This window comes from Thermobia domestica, chromosome 1, assembly GCF_964235325.1.
Source record: "Thermobia domestica chromosome 1, izTheDome1.hap1.1, whole genome shotgun sequence".
Classification (NCBI taxonomy): Eukaryota; Metazoa; Arthropoda; class Insecta; order Zygentoma; family Lepismatidae; genus Thermobia; species Thermobia domestica.
Genome location: NC_137454.1, coordinates 28573586 through 28598735, shown reverse-complemented (window position 1 = coordinate 28598735; position 25150 = coordinate 28573586). Strand labels below are relative to the sequence as shown.

The following is a 25150-nucleotide window of genomic DNA, read 5'->3' as shown; positions in this document are numbered from 1 at the left end:
GGACTTCTTGGAGGCCAGGCAAAGGGAGCTGATGAAGATAGACAACTTCTTCCAATCCAGCGGCCAGCGGATTACTCCAACTGTACTGCAAATAACTGTTACCAAGCAGAAAACAGCAAAAAAGAAATGAACATGAATAGCAATGTTGCCAGACAATGCCAAGCAATATTCTATGCAAACAAATGTGGGTAAAACCTAAAGCTGTCATAAAACACCAATTAGGGGTACGCACACTTCCGAACCACCCTGTACAATGCCAAGTAACTTAAAAATACATTATACTATTTTAACTAAATAAAATTATAATATGGCTTGTATTGAAGTAGAATACGAATAAGAATTCTGAAAAGTTTAAGTTGAGGAGTAGGTTTAAATGTAGTGTATGTGTGTGAGTATCTTCTTTCAGATGCAACTGATCCAAGTATTCAGTTTGTTAAATCTCTGACTTTTTGTTTTACAAGCGTGGAAAAATAAAAATCATAATCATGATTGCGAGGCAGGAAACAAAGAACCGAATAATCATTGAGTACCTCCAAGGGAAGAGAATGACTCGTTACGAAATTCATCTTTATATGAGTTGAAAGTTTGGAAAACTTGTACCTTCGTACATCACGCAAAAATTGGTAGATTTTAAGAGTTCGTACGTCCTTTGAAAATGAACCTGAGAGTGTAGCAACCTTCAATAGAATTAAGAAAAGAAAACATTGGTTCCATCGTAATATGGATTACGGGATGCAAGGAGTAACGAATGTACAGGGCATGAGAAAAGTATCAGCCAGATGGGTTCCCAAATTTCTAAATCCTGAACACCGCCGCCGACAGTGAGTGCTCACTTGCAGACAGATAATTTACCTTTATGAACAGGATGGCGGATGGCGGATACAAATGCGGATATTAGTGAAAAGACAATAATTTTAGTGATCATTCTAATTGCTATTAACTAGGAATGCAATGTATATACCCGATTGCAATGAAATGAGCTGAGCGAGCTTAAACTACGTAATCAGGAAGCGTTTTTCGGTGATTATTCCTCGATGGTACATCGGATTTTTTATTTCGACCTATGTTCTCACTCAGCACGATATACTCTATCAGCGTGCTAAGTTTGGTTGAGATCGGCCAAACGGTCTAGGAGGAAGCGTTTTTCGGTGATTATTCCTCGATGGTACATCGGATTTTTTATTTCGACCTATGTTGTCACTCAGCACGACATACTCTATCAGCGTGCTAAGTTTGGTTGAGATCGGCCAAACGGTCTAGGAGGAGTTCGCGGACAACCAAACGGCTAACCCGAGTAAAAGAGCTTCGCTTCGCTCAGCTCAATTATTGCAGACTTAGAAAGTAAAAGTGGCAACAATATTTTAATTTTATTGAAATCTTTATGTTTATTTCACGCACGTGAATTTCTTAGTTTTGTTTTTCTATCCGTTGTTAAATTGTCCAGAGGAGTCGGAACAGAATAATATTATGTCTACATATGTGAATTATGTTGTTTGTCTCATTTATATAACTTCCGTTTCATGTAAAACTGTGCATGAAACAAATTGTAACGAACTATAAGAATTTCCTAGTTCCATTTCCATTTCCAACTTTCAGCAAGAATTTAAACCCAGTCGTGAAAGTATAGAAGAATGTGAAAAATAATTTGGGGTGCACCAATTCCAAATTTCACCAAGAATTTAAACCCAGTCGTGAAAGTATAGAAGAATGTGAAAAATAATTTGGGGTGCACCAATTCCAACTTTCACCAAGAATTTAAACCCAGTCGTGAAAGTATAGAAGAATGTGAAAAATAATCTGGGGTGCACCAATTCCAAATTTCACCAAGAATTTAAACCCAGTCGTGAAAGTATAGAAGAATGTGAAAAATAATCTGGGGTGCACCAATTCCAAATTTCACCAAGAATTTAAACCCAGTCGTGAAAGTATAGAAGAATGTGAAAAATAATCTGGGGTGCACCAATTCCAAATTTCACCAAGAATTTAAACCCAGTCGTGAAAGTATAGAAGAATGTGAAAAATAGTCTGGGGTGCACCAATTCCAAATTTCACCAAGAATTTAAACCCAGTCGTGAAAGTATAGAAGAATGTGAAAAATAATTTGGGTGCACCAATTCCAAATTTCACCAAGAATTTAAACCCAGTCGTGAAAGTATAGAAGAATGTGAAAAATAATCTGGGGTGCACCAATTCCAAATTTCACCAAGAATTTAAACCCAGTCGTGAAAGTATAGAAGAATGTGAAAAATAATCTGGGGTGCACCAATTCCAAATTTCACCAAGAATTTAAACCCAGTCGTGAAAGTATAGAAGAATGTGAAAAATAATTTGGAGTGCACCAATTCCAACTTTCATCAAGAATTTAAACCCAGTCGTGAAAGTATAGAAGAATGTGAAAAATAATCTGGGGTGCACCAATTCCAAATTTCATCAAGAATTTAAACCCAGTCGTGAAAGTATAGAAGAATGTGAAAAATAATCTGGGGTGCACCAATTCCAAATTTCACCAAGAATTTAAACCCAGTCGTGAAAGTATAGAAGAATGTGAAAAATAATTTGGGGTGCACCAATTCCAACTTTCACCAAGAATTTAAACCCAGTCGTGAAAGTATAGAAGAATGTGAAAAATAATCTGGGGTGCACCAATTCCAAATTTCACCAAGAATTTAAACCCAGTCGTGAAAGTATAGAAGAATGTGAAAAATAATTTGGGGTGCACCAATTCCAAATTTCACCAAGAATTTAAACCCAGTCGTGAAAGTATAGAAGAATGTGAAAAATAATTTGGGGTGCACCAATTCCAACTTTCACCAAGAATTTAAACCCAGTCGTGAAAGTATAGAAGAATGTGAAAAATAATCTGGGGTGCACCAATTCCAAATTTCACCAAGAATTTAAACCCAGTCGTGAAAGTATAGAAGAATGTGAAAAATAATTTGGGGTGCACCAATTCCAACTTTCACCAAGAATTTAAACCCAGTCGTGAAAGTATAGAAGAATGTGAAAAATAATCTGGGGTGCACCAATTCCAAATTTCACCAAGAATTTAAACCCAGTCGTGAAAGTATAGAAGAATGTGAAAAATAATCTGGGGTGCACCAATTCCAAATTTCACCAAGAATTTAAACTCAGTCGTGAAAGTATAGAAGAATGTGAAAAATAATTTGGAGTGCACCAATTCCAACTTTCACCAAGAATTTAAACCCAGTCGTGAAAGTATAGAAGAATGTGAAAAATAATCTGGGGTGCACCAATTCCAAATTTCACCAAGAATTTAAACCCAGTCGTGAAAGTATAGAAGAATGTGAAAAATAATCTGGGGTGCACCAATTCCAACTTTCACCAAGAATTTAAACCCAGTCGTGAAAGCATAGAAGAATGTGAAAAATAATCTGGGGTGCACCAATTCCAACTTTCACCAAGAATTTAAACCCAGTCGTGAAAGTATAGAAGAATGTGAAAAATAATCTGGGGTGCACCAATTCCAAATTTCACCAAGAATTTAAACCCAGTCGTGAAAGTATAGAAGAATATGAAAAATAATCTGGGATACACTATTTCCAACTTTCACCAAGAATTTAACCTCAGTCGTGAAAGCCTGAAGATCTGCGAAGTGGACAATCAAAACGTGTTACCATCAGACATTAATGAAAATAAAATGCATACTGCTGCATTAGTACGTACTTACTACAGCGTTCACTCTACAGCCATTGCAGAGTCCAGAGTCCATAATCCTGTGTTCCTTGGTGTTGAAAGATTTTTATGTAAGCGTCGAACTTACGGAAAATTTCTTGTTTCAAATGTTCTTTCAAATATTGACATTCATCGTCAAATGGTGCAAGTGTGTGATGCAGCATGTGTTGATGTGAGTACAAGAATGAGGCGCTTCCGCTTCACTATACTCATGCAGATCCGGGCACCTCATTACTGAACGAAAACCCCATACAGGAAGGCCAGTGAGTATGACAGATGATCATCACAAACAACGTACTGTTGAATTGATTCGTCAGGATCGAAGAATCACACAGCAGGAACTGTCCAATACCCTGAGAAATACTTACATTCTTTTCTTAACCCATCCTTAGTCAACTTCCTTTTAACCACGATTACGCAAATTTACCCTTATTTCAACGATATTACATGTGACACATAAAGGATATACAATGAAGAATACAGTACAAAGAAGAACACATATAGGTCCAAACAATAAGAAGAACACTTTTTTCATTCACATTCCAAAAGACACAAATGTAGCAACAGTTAAAAAGGGAGGAAGAAAAAGTTAAACATGTTCCGAATAGCCAATATATTTGAAAGATATTAAGCCAATTAGTCGCCTGAAAGGACAAAGTTGTTTCCAAACATATGCCGCAGGAATACTTGTACAAATAATGAATGGTCTATGCATTCAGTAATATACCATTTTAAAAGGCAGCAATGCTTGCATGCTGAATTTGAATGCTTGCTCAGAACTTCAAGAACTTCCACCGTTGGACCTGGCCTTATCAATAACGGAAGAGGATAAGTACAGAAGATCAAGTCATCGAGTGTTCATTCATCGGGAAGAGAATGAACGAAGAGGATTTCCTGCAGAATTGAATGACATTCTTCATGTGGGCAGTGTTGTGTTATTAGCAAAAGAAACTAAAATGCCGATATACATTTTAATAATCGAACTGATGCATATAATAACTACGTTGTTTATCTGAATACATTTTACTTCGATGTGTTTGAAGTGTTTTATGAGTTGAAGTCAAGTTATTAGTTGAAGTGTTTTTCCTTTGTTACATGCATGTCATATCCAAGCATTTTAGTGTGTGTTTAATATTATTTTGTGTATTCATCATTCAAATGGATATTCTATCTTTGAGTTACTATTTTGCCTACAATAAACAAACATAAACCCATCTATATACAGGGTGTTAATGAACTATATCGACAAACTGTAAGAGGCGATTCCTTACATCAAAATAAGAGAAACAGTTCATATGGACTTGTGGGGAAAAGTGTATAGTTTCAGAGCTAGGGCAGTCCAAAATTGCAAAAAAGCCAACTTCCAAGAGGCCCTATTTCGAATTCTACAAACTGTGGATGGTGGTCCTTATCAGCGTAATGGAAGTCACGCATACGCAATCAAAAAATGCATGTTTCATTAATGTTCAATGAGTGAACAGAGTATTCCAAGCAGGGTGAAATTTCCAGACATGCCATCAACCGAATTTTGAGATATGCTTTGAATTTATGATTGGTCCAAAGTTGGCAAACGAAAAGCTTTGATAGCAGTGAACGAGGAACCCTTTGGTGTGATGTCGGAAGTATTAAAGATTGTCAGCAGCACGATCTCTCGTACTCGGAGAAACGCATGCTGCAATGTTTTCTTTCAAGTTTATAAATGAAGAAAATGTGAAATATACCGTGACGAAATACATCGCATTACACGTTATTCCGAACACAAAAAAAACATGGAACTGCCGGTTCCTAACACCTCGGACTTTCCTCCTAAGCATTGGATGTCCATTGTTGTCAAACCTTACCTCCTGCCTTCTTAGGACCCACCTTGAAATCAGGGTATACCTGAAGACTCTATTGAGACCATATCTAAGAATTACACTCTGTAGGGAATACACTGTACATCTATTGAAAATTGACGAAATATACACTTTTGGATTGAGTATGCGTGGCTTCCTTTACGCTGATAAGGACCACCATAAACAGTTCCTCGAATTGGAAATAGGGCCTGTTGAAATTTGTTTTCTTTTTCGATTTTGGACAGCCATATGTAACTATGCATTTTTCGCCATAGGTCCATATGAACTTTTTCTCTGATTTGAAGAATCAGCTCTTACAGTTTGTCGGTATAGTTCATTAACACCCAGTATATATATCTTTAGGTAATCGCATCTCTTCAGAACCTTACCTGTTGTCTGTTGGGAGCCATTTGTGATAAACTTTTGTGCATTAATTTTATATACCTTATATTTCAGAAAGTTTAATCATTTTATTTTAAAAGCTGCTATTTCTTTTTGAATGGCGAAACTGTTTTGTGGTGCATTTTTGGAACATTCCTACCCAGCAGTGCAGACGACATTGTCTGGACTGTTGCACTGAGCAGCTAGCAGCCAATCACAGCCATGCATGTCGATACTCCATTACGGTAGGCGGCACTTACATGCGCCAAGCGGTTGCGCAGACAATGAGTAGCTGATGCAACTCATTCGAGCGGTAAAACCTAACGAAGGAAAACTGCAACATGCAACACTGTTTGTGAACTCTTATATTTGTCAAATTGTATTACACAATCTTAGTTTTATATGTACGCTCTTAAGCGTAGTATCTTCAAGTATATATTATGTAATTATGAAAAAAATACATTTTTTTCATACAGATCAGGAGCGTTTATCTTGATTTGAGGTTGTTCCTACGCATGATCTTGTATCGTGTGCATATGGACTACCAACCATTGATATGCAACTTAGTTTAAGTTGTATTCTTCATTTTAGTCTAACGAATTTCTCGCAATGATGCTGAAGGTGTTTCCAGATTATTGTTGAAAGTTGCTATTTGAATTTTGCTTATGTGTTGTTGGCGGTGAAAGGAGCTATTACAAGAGTGATAACTTGTTCCGTAGTCAACGCTCCACCAAACATATAAAGAGTGGTTATGTAAAGTAATGTCTGCTCTACTCAGGGTTTCTATCCGATAGAGTAAACATTACACTAGTTTGCAATTTACTCCTTAATCTCTACTGGTGAATAAAAGTGTGCATAGTACAATGTAGCTAATCTAAAGATGAAGAAGAAACATCGTCTTCATCTAGTTTGCAATTTACTATTTAATCTCCACTGGTGAATAAAAGTGCGCATAGTACAATGTAGCTAATCTAAAGATGAAGAAGAAACATAGTCTTCCCTAGTTTGCAATTTACTTCTTAATCTCAACTGGTGAATAAAAGTACGCATAGTACAATGTAGCTAATCTAAAGATGAAGAAGAAACATCGTCTTCATCTAGTTTGCAATTTACTATTTAATCTCCACTGGTGAATAAAAGTGCGCATAGTACAATGTAGCTAATCTAAAGATGAAGAAAAATCGTCTTCGCCTGGTTTGCAATTTACTCTTTAATCTCCACTGGTGAATAAAAGTGCGGTTAGTACAATCTAAAGATGAAGAAAAATCGTCTTCGCCTGGTTTGCAATTTACTCCTTAATCTCCACTGGTGAATAAAAGTACGCATAGTACAATGTAGCTAATCTAAAGATGAAGAAAAATCGTCTTCGCCTGGTTTGCAATTTACTCTTTAATCTCCACTGGTGAATAAAAGTGCGGTTAGTATAATCTCAAGATGGAGAAGAAAAATCGTCTTCGCCTGATTTGCAATTTACTCCTTAATTTCTACTGGTGAATAAAAGTGCGCTGAGTACAATGTAGCTAATCTAAAGATGAAAAAGAAACATCGTCTTCGTCTAGTTTGCAATTTACTCCTTAATCTCTACTGGTGAATAAAAGTGTGCATAGTACAATGTAGCTAATCTAAAGATGAAGAAGAAACATCGTCTTTGCCTAGTTTGCAATTTACTCCTTAATCTCTACTGGTGAATAAAAGTGTGCATAGTACAATGTAGCTAATCTAAAGATGAAGAAGAAACATAATCTTCCCTAGTTTGCAATTTACTTCTTAATCTCAACTGGTAAAGATAAAACTGCGCAGACATATTACGAGGTAATCTAAAGGTGAAGAAGGAAAATCGTCTTCGCCTGGTTTGCAATTTACTCATTAATCTCTACTGGTGAAGACAAGACTATGCAGCCACAGTACACTGATTCTAAATGTCAACGCAGAGCATTGTCTTCGCCTGTTGTGCGATTTACTATTTAATCTGAGCTGGTCACGACAAGACTGCGCAGGCACATCACACTGCAATCTAAAGGCGAAAGAGAAAAATCGTCTTCGCCTGGTTTGTAATTCACTCCTTAATTTCTACCGGCCAAAACAAGAGTATGCAAGCATATTACACTGGAAACTAGGTACAGTCGGAGACTTGTCTTAGCCTTGTTTGTAATTCACTCCTTAATCTCCACTGCTTAAGGCAGAACTAAGCAGGTACAGTACACTGTAATCTAGTGGCGAACGAAAAGAATTGTTTTCACCAGACTTGAAGTTCGCTCCTTAATCTCCACTGATGAAGACAATAGCGCTGTAGGTACACAATACACCGCAATCTAAAGGTGAAGAATAATCGTCTTCCCCTGTTTTGCAATTCACTTCTTAGTCTCAACTCTAGGCTCCACGTCTTCTTTATAAAGATACAAGGTGATTAACTATACACACAGTTCGAAATCTGACAAAAATCAAGCACAAAGGAACTCCCGAAGTGGGTGTTTTATAAACTTGCATGACAACTAATGATAAGAAGTTTCCATCAAAATACGCTGACTTATGTTCATTGGTTGCCTGTCAACAGACTCCACTTGCATAGTAACGGCACACAGCGGTCTACGTATTGGATTACCAACCACGCATGCGCTCTTTAACCTGGTTTAAACATCTGACAAGTAAACCTTACGTATGGGTGAATCGAGTTGCTGACTGAGACACATATGAGAAAGTAGTACTAAATGTGGTCAGTATTTCAGTGAAGTTTTAGGTGCGAAGCTCCAGGGGTTTAGGAGATACAGCTACCAGAACATCACATGGAAGTACAGAATAGTCTTCATACAGTTGGAGGTAAAAGCTCTGTAAGACCTCTTGTAACGACAAAAGGTGAATAACAAATATATGGGTACATATTAGGATTAGGGGGAAGTCATATAGTAAGGGTATACCTGACGGCGGCCATCTTGAAATCCGCCATTTTGAATTAAGGTTAAGTTTTTAAAATAGGAATAGGGTCATGTGATACATGATTTAAGGCGCAAATTCAATCAGCAGAACAATGGTGACGTTAATTTTGATTTACGCGCAATTGGTAAAAAGTTACAGGGAAATATTATTGCAGTATATGTATTAGTCCTTTACCCCACCTTGTAAATTTTGTGTTAATGATAATAATTAAATAAAAAGCAGGTGGATAAATATGAGGTCTATGGTAAGAGTTGCCTTGATGGCGGCCATGTTCAAATCCGCCATTTTGAATCAGACAAAAGTTTTAAACAAAACGCATAACAGTGACACCTTATTAATAGCAAATTTTACCATAACTCCAACGGTATAACCATTTTTGCTTTATCATTAACCAGCATTTGTTATCGCATAAACAAGTTGCTAATTTAAGGAAAAATGACCAAAGTGGAATTGAGTCATAATTGAACTTGGGTCTTCCTTCCAGAAAGTCCTCAATTAGTACAATCAGTATGTAGTTCAGAAAAGAGTGCTCTGCTCACAGTGAGCACACCTGACAAAGGCAATCGAGTTACACTTGACACATTTGTCGTTAACAATTCCGTAAGAAGCGATCCATTTAATTTTGTGCTGGTTAATGATAAAGCAAAAATGGTTATACCGTTGGAGTTATGGTAAAAATGGTCAAACTCTTACCATAAACCTAATATTTATCCACCTGCTTTTTATTTAATTATTATCATTAACACAAAATTTACAAGGTGGGGTAAAGGACTAATACATATGCTGCAATAATATTTAATTTCCCTGTAACTTTTTACCAATTGCGCGTAAATCAAAATTAACGTCACCATTGTTCTGCTGATTGAATTTGCGCCTTAAATCATGTATCACATGACCCTATTCCTATTTTAAAAACTTAACCTTAATTCAAAATGGCGGATTCCTAGATGGCCGCCGTCAGGTACATACTTACTATATGACTTCTCCCTAGTCCTAATATGTACCCATATATTTGTTATTCACCTTTTGTCGTTACAAGAGGTCTTACAGAGCTTTTACCTCCAACTGTATGAAGACTATTCTGTACTTCCATGTGATGTTCTGGTAGCTGTATCTCTTAAACCCCTGGAGCTTCGCACCTAAAACTTCACTGAAATACTGACCACATTTAGTACTACTTTCTCATATGTGTCTCAGTCAGCAACTCGATTCACCCAAACGTAAGGTTTACTTGTGAGTATTTCATATTTTCCGACACAGGGTGATGCAGCGTTCAAAATTTGAAAAGTAGGGAAAATGGGAATTTTTGATGTAAAACTCTGCAATCCAGGAAAATAGACGGGTTAGAGTTGCAAATCGAATTTCATAACCATGTTTTTCTTCTATCTTCTGTTGAGAAGAATTGATAAGTCTCACCTCTCTTCAGTTCTCTACGAAGTCTTTTATTTATTTATTTATTTATTTATTTGAGATTTCTCTATTGAGTAAGTAATTGAGTGTGAGGACAGATCATAGTAGTCAGAAGCCACGCACACCCTTTTGGAACCACAGATTTCGTGGATGTGGTTTTCACGATCCTACTTCTCCTATGCGCATTAAGGCTTGTAGAGGAAGCCAAATAAGTGACTTGCGATGAGTATCTTCTTTTTCAATGAGTTCTGTGTTTGTTCTAGCTAATACAGTATGCGGCAAAACAAACAGTCCTGAAATCACAGCCTTATCATTTATCCATTTATTTGTTGTACAACATACTGAAACATAAGAAATGTCAAATGGATTTCACCTCAATGTTATTCAACACACATTGTAAATTTAAGAGAAATTGCGCCTGTTTATCATGCGTTCAAAATGTTGACCATTACGTCGCACACATTCTTCACAGCGGTCCTGTAGACCGATGAACATGTTAGTGAACTGGGTTGCTTAAACGACAAAACAAATGACCGAATATTCTCTCAGCTCCGGTATAGTGATAGAGGGATTATCTGTTCGGGAAATTCCTTCAGCATACCCATATGGAGGCGTCTCGACCTGTGCCTATAAAGTCAGCGGAGTGGGGAGGATATGGAAAATCCGTTTCACGTATCAAGCGACGTCCAAACTCTCGTAGGCAGGACAAGTGACTCACTTGCAGTGTGGGCAGTGCTCCGTCTTGTTGCGTCCATTGTTGTTGTAACGATAGATTTTTGCTGCTGCAAAAAACACGCAAATCGTGCACTGGTCAATAATCAATTGTCAGTTGATATAGTGGTTGCTGATGAAATCTTCATATGTCATCATAGTTCCAGAGTTGTGCAGTAGGCGTGTGCACTGAGGTTCTGCCTCACACCGTATGAGAGGAAATAATGCTCGTCAGTAAATTCCTTCTCTGTTGTAACATTAACTTCGCTCCAACTCCACACTATGCTAGTCCACACAAAACTAAGTATGCATGCAGCGCTCACAGCTCATACCACATTGCACTTACGCGCCATTCCTACGCGAATTTCAGTACTGTTTGTTTTGCCAGATACTGTATTACCCACGAGATTAGTACATTTTTAAATTCAAAATGAGACGACAAATTTCTAGAGTCTCTTGTGCAACACTAGTCCACCCAAGTCTTAGATCTCGAACACTGGTCTAGTGTTACATAATTCATAGTATAAAAACTATAAATTGATAAAATGGTTGTAGAAACACAATGAAAAGTATTTCTCAATGTTTAAATATACGCAAGTCATTACACACTCCAACAATAAATATCTTTTAAATGTTATTATATCCTACCCTTCGTGAAACTCTTTTGTGATGCACAGAAATTCAAATCAAGTTAGAAGCGGCAACTATTGCAGTGACGAGAAGGGTATTCAGATAAATTTTCAACTTCCGGAGGGCGACAGCCCCCTATTTTTCCATATCAATCAATTGCGTAGATGAATTCTGCCAGGCTCTTTGTATCCAACAGTATACTAACTGATGGAAGTTATTAGTTATCATAGAAGATGGGCCATAATTACGGATATATGATGTTTCAAAGACTGTGGTAGAGAAACTAGCAACATAACTTGAACACCAAATTGAACAAAAACACCTCATTCCTTTCCTTACAAGAATTTTAATCTCTGTTCTCCATGACCTGCTCCACCAATGCGCCTTCCAAATCGATACGTGCCTGGATACGAAGAGCAACGTTGTCACAAGCAGCTTGATAGACCCAAACTGGTATCTTGTGGAACTCCTCTGTGATACCCTTCCGTAGTTCGACCAAATTACGTATGTGATGTTGATACACTTTACCCTTTCATTAAAACACTTCATAAGAAAAAGTTAGGTGGTATCAAATCGGAAGACTGAGCTGGCTACTCCACAGAATACAAACGGATTCAATGCAACACATTGTTCCAGAGACAACCATTCCTCCATCCTGTCTGGCTTACACTAACGGTTCTAAAAGTTCATTCAACGAACCTTCTGATCCTGATATAAACATTGTAGAATTGTATTACTCCGCCAGTCATCGGATGATTGGCTCGGTCAGCACTTCTTTCGAGAAGCACGTGCTTGTATCCTGTCGATGTTTTACTTATTCCCCGCATGTGACCATATTGTTAACTGTGATTCGCTCTAAAGTTGGGTCAAAACCACTTTCAATGCATGAGTATTCTATTTTATTGCATTAATTCAATTTAGTTCTTAGATAAAGTGTTGTTTCTGTTGTCTAATTCTAAGGAATTCTGGTAATGAGCCTTATAAGCAAGGACTATTTTCTTCTGCCGCATGGGTGTTCTAAGGCTCTCTAACCAATAAAATCAAACAATCACCACGTGTATTTGTTTACGTGAGGTACTGAACGTTTCTTGAATAAACTTTAAGTCCAGTGATAGTTATCCCACTTTCAGGCTACACAGTGTTGGCATATCGAAACTTTATGTCCAGAATGACAAATACTGCAGTCAGTCAAACACCATATATACCTATGCGATGATGACAACATGGGCCTATTCAGAGCCGTTTTAAGAGTTAGACTAACATTCCGTACATAAAAACACATTAGTTGAAGTTAACAATGACCTACAGTGTAACGAAAAAGGCCAGCAACGACTTTTCCTCAGGATTGTCCAAGCATATTAAAAGAAGTCTCGGTAGGACAGAATTATTTTCTCCTACCTTGATTTCTTCTAAAGTGTTTGGACAATGCTGTGGAAAAGTTGTGGCTGGCCTTTTTCGATATAAATCGTGGTCAACTTTACTAATGTGATTCTAAATTCCAAATATTAGCATCATACATTAGTCAAACTTCCAATACGATGCTAAAAACGACCCTGTATATTCCCCAAAATGTACAAGAAAAAAGGTCACCCATCTCTCTTTGAAAACCCCTGCACTCTCACGAGGAAGAATCAGAAACTGAAGTTACAAAGCCGATATTTCTGGAGTTTCGTCTGTTATAGAGGAATGAGCAGTGTGCGGCAATTATAATACATTGTGTTGGCAACTCCAGAGCTTGAACCACTCGCCACCCACAGCGCTAGTTGTATTTAAACCAGGGATGCAAATAACCACTCACCCAAGGTGAGTGGATTATTTGTGGTGGCGAGTTTTTAATATCACTATTATTAATTTCAAAGGTGAGTAATTGATTTCTATTGTGGGATGTGGGCTAGTAGCTGTTTTCTTGGACTAGTAAAATTCCGTTGCTTATTTGCATCCCTGATTTAAACACAAATGGCGACTCGTTTGGAAAACTGATCTCGCAAAGAAATCCGCTGTTATTCGATTTCTGTAGGTGAGATTTTGACACGACTGGGCAATCAAGAGATAACGGCCAGGACTTCTCACCGAGAGCATCATCTTCCATCACGACAGATCCGCGGTGGTTCCGTGGTAGAGCGTTCGCCTCTGGTGCATGGGGTAACTGGTTCTTTCAAGATCTCGTCAAGTAAACTTTGTGGTGGATAAACACCGCGTGTTTGGGTTTCCTCGGGGTTTCCCCGTTTCCTCCCACTTTCTTTATTCCACAATTTCATTTATTTCTCATCATCACCGTCTCCTTTAGCCTAGCCGGTATAACTGTGGGACGTAAAACTCAAAGAGTTCATTTTTTCTTCACGACAACGTGCGCCCGCATACAGCCCAGGGGGCCACAACACTCTTGAAGCTGTTTCGCTGGGACATCATGGACCACTCTCCCTACAGCCCGAACCTCGCTCCAAGCGTCTTCCAAGTATTCCCACACTTCAAGAAGCACTTAGGAGGCCATCGCTTCGCTTTAGACGAGGAAATGAAACATTTCGTGACAGCGTGGCTGAATACGCAAAGACAGGACTTTTTCCAGGAGGGAATCTTCAAACTCAGCCCACGATGAAACAAGTGCCTCAACCGATATGGAGACTATGTCGAAAAATAACCCAATATATGTACTACTGTATGTTGGCTGTATTAGTTGTATGAAATAATATATACAAGTTTCACTGTTGGCTTTGTAACCTTACTTTTTGATTGCTCCTCGTACTTGTAGTTACAATTAAACACATATGGATTTTCTTGCTCAATTGATATCTTTACTTAGAGCCAAAGTATTAAGAGTTTCCTTCATATGGCTGCCAAGAGTAACACGTCCTAAAGCAAGGAAGATGGCTAAGAATTTTTGAACAAGACTGCATTTGTACGGGCAAGCGAAATTCAACTTTATGAATCAAATCAAAAAGACAATGACAAAACGTACTGCGTCACCTTTTGGTCATTTTCTCCGTTCTGCTCTTGTGGTTGGTATCTACTAGAAAAAGTTATTAAACGACTTAATTAAAAAGGCCACATTTAGCAGCATATGGGGACACCGTAATCTAGTGGTTCACTTCCCAACCAATGTTTCCCAATTTCCGGTGTCCACCCAGAGTCGTGAGGCAAACTGGGTAGTCACATAAACAAGATGTGACGACTACTAGGCCTAAAAAGCTCCTCATATGCCTTTTAGAGATAGGGCAACGTAGCGCACTGACCACGAGCTCGTTGCTAGCTTGGATGTAGTTCAGCTGGTCATTAACAGATGGCGTTGCGGTATTGGAGCGCCTCAAGCTCACAAAAAAGCGCTGTTACGGCAAGGGGTGTGGTATATCTAGCAGCATCAGTATATACCTAAGTAAATTTCGTTTTCACTACATAAATTTAATTCATAAGGTTGAAATTTGTTTGCTTGTACAAATGTACAAGTCTTGTTACGATATCCTCAACAGATATATTATAGACAAGATGCTCCCAAGCTTGTTTTCCTAACATTCCCTTCGTAAACCATGCATACTTCACGCCCCCTTCCTCCCCACTCTTTGATCATACATGCTTTTGTCTTAGCCCTTCCGCGATTTCAGAGTCAGCATTCAATTCTCTGATCTTCAGTAATAATAATAATAATAATAATAATAATAATAATAATAATAATAATAATAATAATAATAATAATAATAATAATAATAATAATGTCTCTTGTTTTACAATGTGAAACTAAGACTTCCAAACAATGCGAATTCAATACTCAAACTTGTAGTGTATCTATGGTTGCAACAGAGTAGTAACATAAAGATAGAGACGCTGAGAGCTATTATCAAAGAGCTATTACTCGCTGTTCCTTTCTGTTTGAGTTCTATGGCGATCAAAATTGAAACCAAAAATGTTAATTTGAACCACTTCCAGTTTGATCAGAGATTCAACGGAATAGATGGAGCACATTTTTGGCAGGTACGGACTGGAGGGTATAGGGCCCCAACAGGAGCCTCACTTGGAGGACCCCATCTTCCCTTTCCATGTAGCATGTAGGAGCATTTATGGAACCCCAATACACATTTAGACAATATGATACTTGGGTCCCATTCTTTATATTGTTGAAATATATTCTTACAAGGCCACAAACAAACGGGCGCCAAACTAGACCTTATAATACTGTTAGTTTCATTCCAATAATGGAACCCCAAGACTATATTCAATGCTGCAGGCCACCGAACTCTGGGAACGGAACAAACTACAAGGAACATCTATGCTCCAACACAGCAGACATGTTTTATCTTACTTTCCATGTTATTTGATATTCATTATTTTTTATATATATATTTTAAGAGGGCCCCGGCAGAGATCCCGGCCCTCCTGCCCTGGCCAGTCCGAGCTTGATTCCTGGTATGCTGAATCGATTATTTAAATTCGCACTTTAATATCACTTACCGTTTTTGCTCTGTAGAAAAAAATCAGTATTGAAACTGGCCCCAGTAGTAAATTTCAACCACTTCCGGTTTTGGTAGAGTGTTGTGGGTTTTGATTATATTTTCTCATGAAATCCTGAATCGATTGCAGAAAACCGTTTGTCGTTGTCAATTAACCTTCCTAATTTATGTGTGATAAATTTTGAAACCGGAAATGGATCATTTAAATCTCTTTCGGTTTGAACAGAGGATTAACGGAAAAGAATTAACTATTCTTGGCAAGCTGAATTGATTGAATAAAACCGCGTCTCGATATACCTTATAGTTTCAGCTTCATATCAATAACTATCGAAACCGGAAGTAATAGTAAATTTGAGCATTTCCTGTTTTGGTAGTCGATAGTCACATTATGGTGTCTTGAAGCGCTGAGTCGTTTATATAAAAGTGCTTCTCTCTATCAGTTACCGTTGTGTTCAGGGGCAATAAACACTGAAAACGGAAATGGCTATTTTAACCACTTCCGGTGTGAATAGGGCTTCAGTGAAAATATGAAACCTATTCTTGGCGAGTTGAATCGATTCCAAAAAGGAACACATTTTGATATCTCTTACCGTTTTTAATCTACAGAAATCAGTACTGCAACCGGAAGTAATAGTAAATTTGAATCATTTCCGGTTTTAGTATAGTGTTGTGCATGGTCACGATATGTTTTGTCAAGACGCTGAATCGTTTGCAAGAAAATCACTTCTCGCTATTTATTACCGTTTTGGTTCGATGGTGATAAACGTTAAAACCGGTATTGAAACCTTAAGTAATGTCAAATTTAATACACTTCCGTTTTTGGTAGAGTGTTGTGGATTCTTATGATATGTTGTCTTTAGACACTGAATCGTTTGCAGAAATCCGCTTCTCTCTGTTACCATTTTTGTTTTATGGCTATAAAAGTTGTAACCGAAAACGGCTAATTTGTTGCACTTCTAGTTTGAATAAAAGGTTAACGACTGAGATGAAACCCATCCTAGGGACGCTGAATAGATTGCAAAAACCCACATCTTGATAGCATTTACCGTTTTTGGTAAAGGAAAGTCGGTATTGAAACATGAAATAACACTAAACTTCAATCACTTTTGGTTTCGGTAGAATGTTGTCGGTAGTCTTGTTGTGAAGTCTTGAGACGCTGAATTGTTTGGAAAAAAGCAGTTTCTCGCTGTCTACTACCATTTTCGTTATATTCTGATAAACGCTGAAACCGGAAATGGCTAATATTTACCATTCCGATTTCAGTAGAGCATCAATAATAAAGGGAACCTCTTAGCTATCCGAGTCGATTGCAGAAAGCCAAATTTTTAATATCTCTTACCATTTTTGCTCTACAGAAATCAGTTTTGAAACCGGAAGTAATAGTAAAATTGAACCATTTCCGGTTTTGATAAGTTGTTGTAGGTAGTCATGGTATCCTGTAGTTAGCAATCTGAGTCGATTGGAGAAAGCCAAATTTTTTAGTAACTCTCACCATTTTTTCCTCCACAGAAATCAGGTTTGAAACCGAAAGCAATAGTAAATTTGAACTACTTCCGGTTTTGAGACAGGATTAATGGATGACATGAAACCTTCTTGAGTCGCTGAATTGATTGCAATTAAAAAAAAAAAAAGCTCGATATCTCTGTTTTCGTTGATACCTGTAAATAGACGGACGTACAAAGCCGTTCTATAAGGTTTCAGACATTTATACATAGCATAGTTTGGAAGTATATTATTATTATTATTATTATTATTATTATTATTATTATTATTATTATTATTATTATTATTATTATTATTATTATTATTATTATTATTATTTGCTCTTGATACGTTTTTTTAAGTCCGTGTTATTTACTGAGAAAGTGTTTTGTGCTTATTTTTGATAATTTTATGAAAAATTTTCCTAAAGCTATACTGCAAATGGTTAATACAAATAGTGTTTCATTCATATTTTCACAATTTATTTCTGTCAGTAGCTTACCTCTCCCCTCCCCTTGCTCGCTCTTCACGCACCAAGGTTGGAAAATACGTACTGTTCTAGACAAACTAAGATCTTACAGCGGTGAGAATATTTTACAATTAATGATCCTTTACATAAAACACTTATGATCATTCACTGGAAATATTTATTTTTACTGACAAAAAAAATGTTTAAGAAATTTTTGTACATAACAACTTGTGTTCAAATGTCCAGCATTTTTATATAATTTACACAAACAAAACATGGAAACATTCCAATACTAGTTCATTCTTTAAATATTTTTAATTATGTTTACTGTACATCTTTTTACTCAAGAAGACAGTCATGTTTCACAATTTAATTTCCAAAATTTAATCACAACAACATTTACTCAGTGTGAACAATAAGAACTTGATTTCCGTGCAGGATATTCAGATTCAAGATCGTATGACCACATTTCTCTTGAGGAACTACCTCTGTGTGGAATAGCGCTGGCAGAGATTGAACCTTTTCCAGATGCTCTATAATAATGCCTAGCTTCAGGAATTACTTTCGGCTCAAATGGAAATACCAAAGTCTTGGATGATCGTCGGAGCTGCGGCTGTGGATGTCTCTCTGAGTATCTCCTAGTGTTTGCTGGGCTGTGCTCGACGAAAGAAAGTGTTCGGGATACACTCCTCTTCATTGGCACTGGCTGTCTAGGTTGCCTGTACGGTTGCATTTGGTGAAGAGAGCGAATATCACCTATTGAAATTCTCGACACACTAGTATCCCGACTCCAGGTCGGAACTGGATGTCTGTGATGTCTGTGATGAACACGCGTTTCACTACGCTGAAAAGAATGAATATTACCCATTGACGTTCTCGACGCAAAAGGATCCTTTCGGGGTTCGAAAGGGAATATTAATGTCTTCGAACTTCGCCTCATAGGCCTCTCTGGTTGCTTTTCTTTGTATCTGTAAACATTTGAAGGCTGGTGCTCCACAAATGTAAGGGTCCTTGAGACACTTCTCCTGATTGGTACCATTTGGTTTGGATCTGCAGCACTGCTACGTCGATGATGATGATGGTGGCGTCGATGATGATGATCATCATGCGGTTGATGATGATGATCATGGTGATGATGATGATGATCATGGGGTCGGTGACTATGTCGATGATGGAATCCCTGATACGCAGAAAAAGATGGTTGAGCCATAAAATAGTGCTCAATACTTCGTGGTGGAAATAGCAGTTTATCTGGAATTGAAGCTGTTGACCTAACTTTTCCACTTGATGTTCTTCTATATCTTGGATCATTGCCTGGACAGATGCCATGTCGCTTCTCAAGTAGCATTCGCGGAGTAGGTTTCAGGACGTTTATATGCCTATACTCTACACCACAAAAGCTGCCTTCCCGAATTAAGTCTGCTTCTGTAGTAGGCCTCGTCTCATAGGTAGACACTGCAGTTATCTGTGGGTAATCTTTTCCAGGTGGTTCCTTGTACCTTCCTTGTGCATACGCAGCACACCGGCAAGACATATACGGCGTAGATATAAGCACCTTTTTAGTGTGACAAGGTTTCTGCGTACACTTACCTCTACATGGACGAGGAACATCTCTCGAATCGCTCAATGGGGATTGTTCATAATATGGAACGTATTTATGAGGCGGGTGTTTAGGAACTTTCTTCTTCGGTGGACACACACACTTAAACTGTGAATTTGAAGGTATTTTAGTTCTTTCATAGTGATTCATAGCTGCAGGACACTTAGAGTACAATTCTCTAAATGCTGTAAACAAAGGAACGCCATGAGGTTTACATTGACAATTAGCATGATGCTTGTAGTAAGGGTTTATTTCTGTTCTACTCTTCGCCCAATTAGTAAATGAATGGTGGCTCTTCGCAAAATTAACGGATGAATGGTGGCTCTTCGCAAAATTAACGGATGAATGGTGGCTCTTCCCAAAATTAACGGATGAATGGTGGCTCTTTGCGTGTCCTATATTTGAATGAGATGGTTTTTTTGTGTGCCTGTGTTTATATTGATTATACCTCGTTGTGCAACCAAACGGCGTCTTGTCTCTGTGGTATTCGAGACGGTGTGGAACACCCTTTAAACAAATACATGTTCCTAACTTATGTTTAGGAAAAGGAGGACACACACAATCATAATCTTCAGCTTTTAAATATTTCCCGCACAAATGACTGTATTTGTTGACAGGACAGTCATGTTTTAGATGATTATCTGACGGACAAAGACATTGATGTAAAATGGTAGACTTACTACCTTTTATACTTTTACGATTTCCTGAAAAACAACGATGCTGCGACTTTCCACATTCTAGAGACTTGAAATCCTTGAACTTAGCTTTAGTTGGATGGTTGTCATGTTTCTCAGCCATCTTGAAATACTTCATAAAATGAAGAGGCAGTTCCAAACTATCTAGTTTACTGGGCGATCTACCATTTTCATGAAGACAGTTCGATTGTCGTTTGGGAAGTCCTGCGAAGCTTGTAGAAGAGCGGCTGTAATTATAAGAATAAAAAACAGCTCAATTAGAATCATATTTATGTTGTGAATTCAAATTATTAGTGATTATTTGTCGTAAGAATTTGTGTAGCTTCATCAAATATTGTAGAGGAGCTCGGTGGCGCTCACCTAAGGTGTAAGGCATCCTTGGTTCACCTCAGATCATCTGGTATACAATATCGAGTCCATGGGTTTTCTCGGAGTTCTGCTTCATTATCGTTCCACCAATTTTTTTATTTCATGATCATTCGCTTTCATTCATCATTAGTCTTCTTTAGCCTAAAGACATAATCGTGGGATTTAAAACAAGAAATTTCATTTTGTTCCACTTTATCAACTGTTGAGCTTTCAATTATTTCCGTTAGTTTTGTAAATAATGAATTTAAAAGACGAAAAGATATTTTCGTTTTTTAAGCTAAAAGTGTAAGAGCCAGAAGTACTCTAGAGCTTTTTTCTATTTCAAGTGTGCTCTCGGAAAATATGTGAAACATACTTCAGCCCAACCTCCGCCGACCCTCTTCCGAACGAAACCTACCCTTTGCTTTGGGGAAACAAGTGAATGACCTCGGCTGTGTTGCCAATTTGTCATCCAGTCGTTTGGTCTTGACAAGTGAAGATCGTACTACCACTACTACTCAGAATGGCTACTTAGAATGGCTAACAAGACACTGCTCAGCGAAGCCCGTCAATGTGGCAACCCTGTCCACATCCATCTTTTGAATGATCTGGGCTACAGCAACTTGTCCCTCCGACAGCAGGGCCAGAAGGGACATACTTGAAAAAGAAAGGCTCTAGGAATCACAATCAAATGGCAGAAGATATTGCCTTTTGTTGGCATCAGAAAAGTTACTACATGAATTGGAGAAGCAATACTATCAACTATGGGACAGAGTGGCTCAGTGGTAAAGCGCCATCTTCAGGTGCGTCGGATCCCTGGTTCGATCCTACCTCCCACCAAATGAGCTTCGTTGACGGCAAATACCTTGTGCATGGGTTTTCTCGTGGCTCTCCCACTTCCTTCATTTTACCATTATCATCCAACTCACTTTCATCGTCACCCTTAATCTTGGCGCATATTTGTGGGACGTTAAATTTATAAGAAAACTTTAATAAGCAAATATCATGCACAACAACTAATTACTGAATTGCGTAATGTGGTGGTCTCTGAAATGGACTGATTCACGGAAGAGAATTGACTGAAAAGCGAGCATACGAAATCGCAACGCAGCCTTAAGCCCAACCTTGAAAATAACTGGACAACGTTAAGGGACTAGCAGAAAACTTGCACTAGTAGACAGCGATTAAGTAATATTAGAGTTTCTATAGTAAAAGAATAAAGGATAGAAGTGGTTTTCATTTCCACGATAGACTTCAAAATTATAAGATTCATATTGAAACCGAAAGAGACCAAGATGAAATGTGTTCTACGAACACTGAACCCATATCAAAACTCGATTTGAGCTGTCTCTTATAGTTTCTTTCTTTCTTTTTTTTTTTCTTACTTCACGGGAATCAATAGTTAAACTGGAAGTTTTAATAAATTTCTAGCACTTCGGATTTCAACACAGACATGAGTCTGAAGGTGAAAGCTGTTTTTGTACCATTGACTGCATATCAGAAAACTGTTTCTCATTATCTATTACCGTTTTTTTCACGACATCGATAATTTTCACTTAGGCGCACCATTAGAAAGAATTGTTGAAAATTTATAATTCTTTTAAATTGATTTCCTTCTTATTGTCCTCTAAAAGGTTTCCACTAACCCACATGAAAATATTTCACTTGGCATACATAAAATTTAAGGGAGCCGCCATAAGTAATTATTGAAAAATTACAATTCTTTTACGATTTGCGTATAAATACGGCTTTCGGATATGTAGCATACAACTACAGTGCAAAAACATAAACCAACCTGTATTATGTGGCCTCTAAAATGCTCAAATGCTGTCTAAGCGAGTCAGCGTAGGGCGAAGCTGGTGGGCCCGCAAGGTAACGCGGGGGCACGGCCAAAGGGAGCAGGCGCGTTAGCGATGGTGGCTATACATAGAAACGAGGGTAGTGGAAAGAAGTGGGTTTTGACAATAAGATGAGTTTCAATAGCACTTGTCACAGTTTCATACTAGTAACGCTTCACTTGTAAATATAAAATACAGGTTCTGTACATTGTGCAGAAATATGCCGCCAGTGGAAGATAGCATTTAATACAACCATCTTTCATATGCACTCACTTATTTTATTCGTCGTTAAGCACTTGTAATGATTTTACACTAGTAACCCTACACTCGCAAACCTAAAATACAGCTATATTACTGTGTATTTAATTCTGTTGCCTGCAGAATTTGTTCCTTATGAACATGTCTTTGCATGCAAAGTATTCAATTTTATTTGTAAAACTTCCAAAATGTGGTTCGCCAAAACTAGACCTGCGCCGATTTTAAAACCGAAAATGATAATTTCTACTATTTCCGATTTGAATAGAAGGATTAGATTGAAAATGTAATCTAGTTTTGATATATTGAATTCAAGGGACTTACAAAGCTGAGTTGCGATTTCGGATGTTATTTTTTAGTCATGCTCATAAATTTAAACCAGCTCATCGAAAAATTGGCCTCATTGTTATACTTAAATAATTGACTGCTGTGCATGTTGTTTGTTTCATAGAGTAAGGATAAGAGGGTTCAGCTGCTCTTCCCGCTGAAATTAATCACGTGAGAGGAGATTGTGACGCCGCCAATCAAAGCAGTTGAGTAGCACGAATTACTAAAACAAGAACGAATCAAATCATTCAGAGCACATGAGTTTGATAGAATTAACCAATGATACAACTAACTACTGCCAATAGCAAACGATGCGGTTAGTTACGACCGTAGCTGGTAGTATGGCCGATATCACTTGCTTTGCACTGTGGGAAGGATTTGATTTTCAATTAGGTATATAGGGAAATGAAAGTTTTGAGTTTTACGTCCCATACTTAGCCGGATAGGCTAAAGGAGACGGTGATGATGAGGAATGAAGAACGTGGGAGGAAACGGGAGAACATCGAGGAAACCCACGCACACGGCGTTTGTCCACCACAAAGTTCACTTGGCGGGAGCAGGGTTTGGCATCAGGTTGACGTATAGGCTGCATGTTTGGTAATATTTATTCTCGAATTCGTGCAGTAACCTTTGTCCTTGAAAACAAAGGTCCAATACAGACGTACCCTACTGTGCATATCTAGAGCCATTGCTGGAATACTTCTAGCATTCAAGACTTTTGGTTTCAGTAACAAGAGTAATTTTTTGCCTACTAACAATGACATTAGTTGTGCTATGTCATTAACAAAAGTCATGTGGGAAAGTGATGTAACACAAATTCTTACGTGAACAACAACAGCAAAACAAAATAAACTACACTATACTGAATAAGAGAGGAAAATATTACTAAATTAATATCTACAAGTATTATATGCAATTGAAGCGAACAGTGTAAATACAAAGAGAATCCAAAATGTTAAAAGTTTTGCAAGGAAAAGAAGTTAAACTCAGGGTTATTATTCGTTCACTGCAGAAAAGGTACAGGTTGTCAAGTCACGGTTTTTATCGGGTCACCCTGGTCTGGGTATCACTTTACAAACCCGGTCTAACCCGCTGATCTAAAGACTTGGTGACCCGGAAACACCAGAAAGCAGAAACCAAATAAGCCATAGGCTTTTGAATAACATCATTGCAAAATGTTATAGTGGGTTAATCAGTAAATTGACCGAGCTCGAATATTCAAGTGTTTCGTTCCTCATTTGACATTATTCTTAACCAGGTTGCATTTAACCCAGTTGTTTGAAGTTTGTCATCTTGCAGAAATGATTTCATTAAGAAGATGCGGACTTATAGCTTAATGTAGCATGGTCTTCTACCAGGAATCGAATCTGGTTCTATCCCGAAGACGAGAATCCAATCACGTTGTATGTCAACACTTCATAAAAAGTAAATTCTAAGATGAACTCAAATTTTCTCGCATAGGTACACAGAAGAGAGGAAAAAAATTATAGATTTACTGAGAAAATAGAGAGTCTGGTGAGATAATCATGCATGATAGAATTGCGTTAGCAGACTCGCAGTTCTCCGTGTGAATAAGGAAGGATCGGTCTCTGGATCTATCTCGGTCACTAGACTATCCGGGTCTGCTGACTCACGAGTCTGTCCAGGTCACCGTCTCTGGTGAGGCATGAATCTGTTTAGATTTCCAGGTCTGATGAGCTTTCGGATCACAGGGTCTGGTGAGTTACTAGTCTGTGCGGGTCACCGAGTCTGTTAGAGACATCAGGTCTGAAAGGTCACAAGGTCTGGTGGTGCTCGAGTTAGTCCAGGTCACCGAGTATAGTGAGACACGAGTCTGTTCGCATTTCCGCGTTTCGTGAGTCACAAGTATGTTCGGATCACCGGGACTGGTGAGCAACGAGTCTGTTGGAGTCGCCGGATCTAGTGAAACACGAGTCTTTTCGGATCACTGGGTCTGGTGAGTCATTAGTATGCCAGAGGATCTAGTGAGGCACCAGTCTGTCCGATGATTGGTTGACCGAATTGAAATTTAGCATAGGAGCTATATGAGACGTGAATCTGCAGTTTAGCGTGGGATTCCAACCACATGAGCTTTAACTGGGA

The 25150-nt window shown here is 38.1% G+C and overlaps 1 protein-coding gene across 3 annotated transcripts in view; it reads right to left on the bottom strand.

Annotated features, from left to right (window-relative positions):
- Positions 1-25150, bottom strand: part of LOC145684022 (uncharacterized) — a 155030-nt gene that overhangs the window by 92504 nt on the left and 37376 nt on the right. The gene's annotated exons all lie outside the window — the stretch shown is intronic.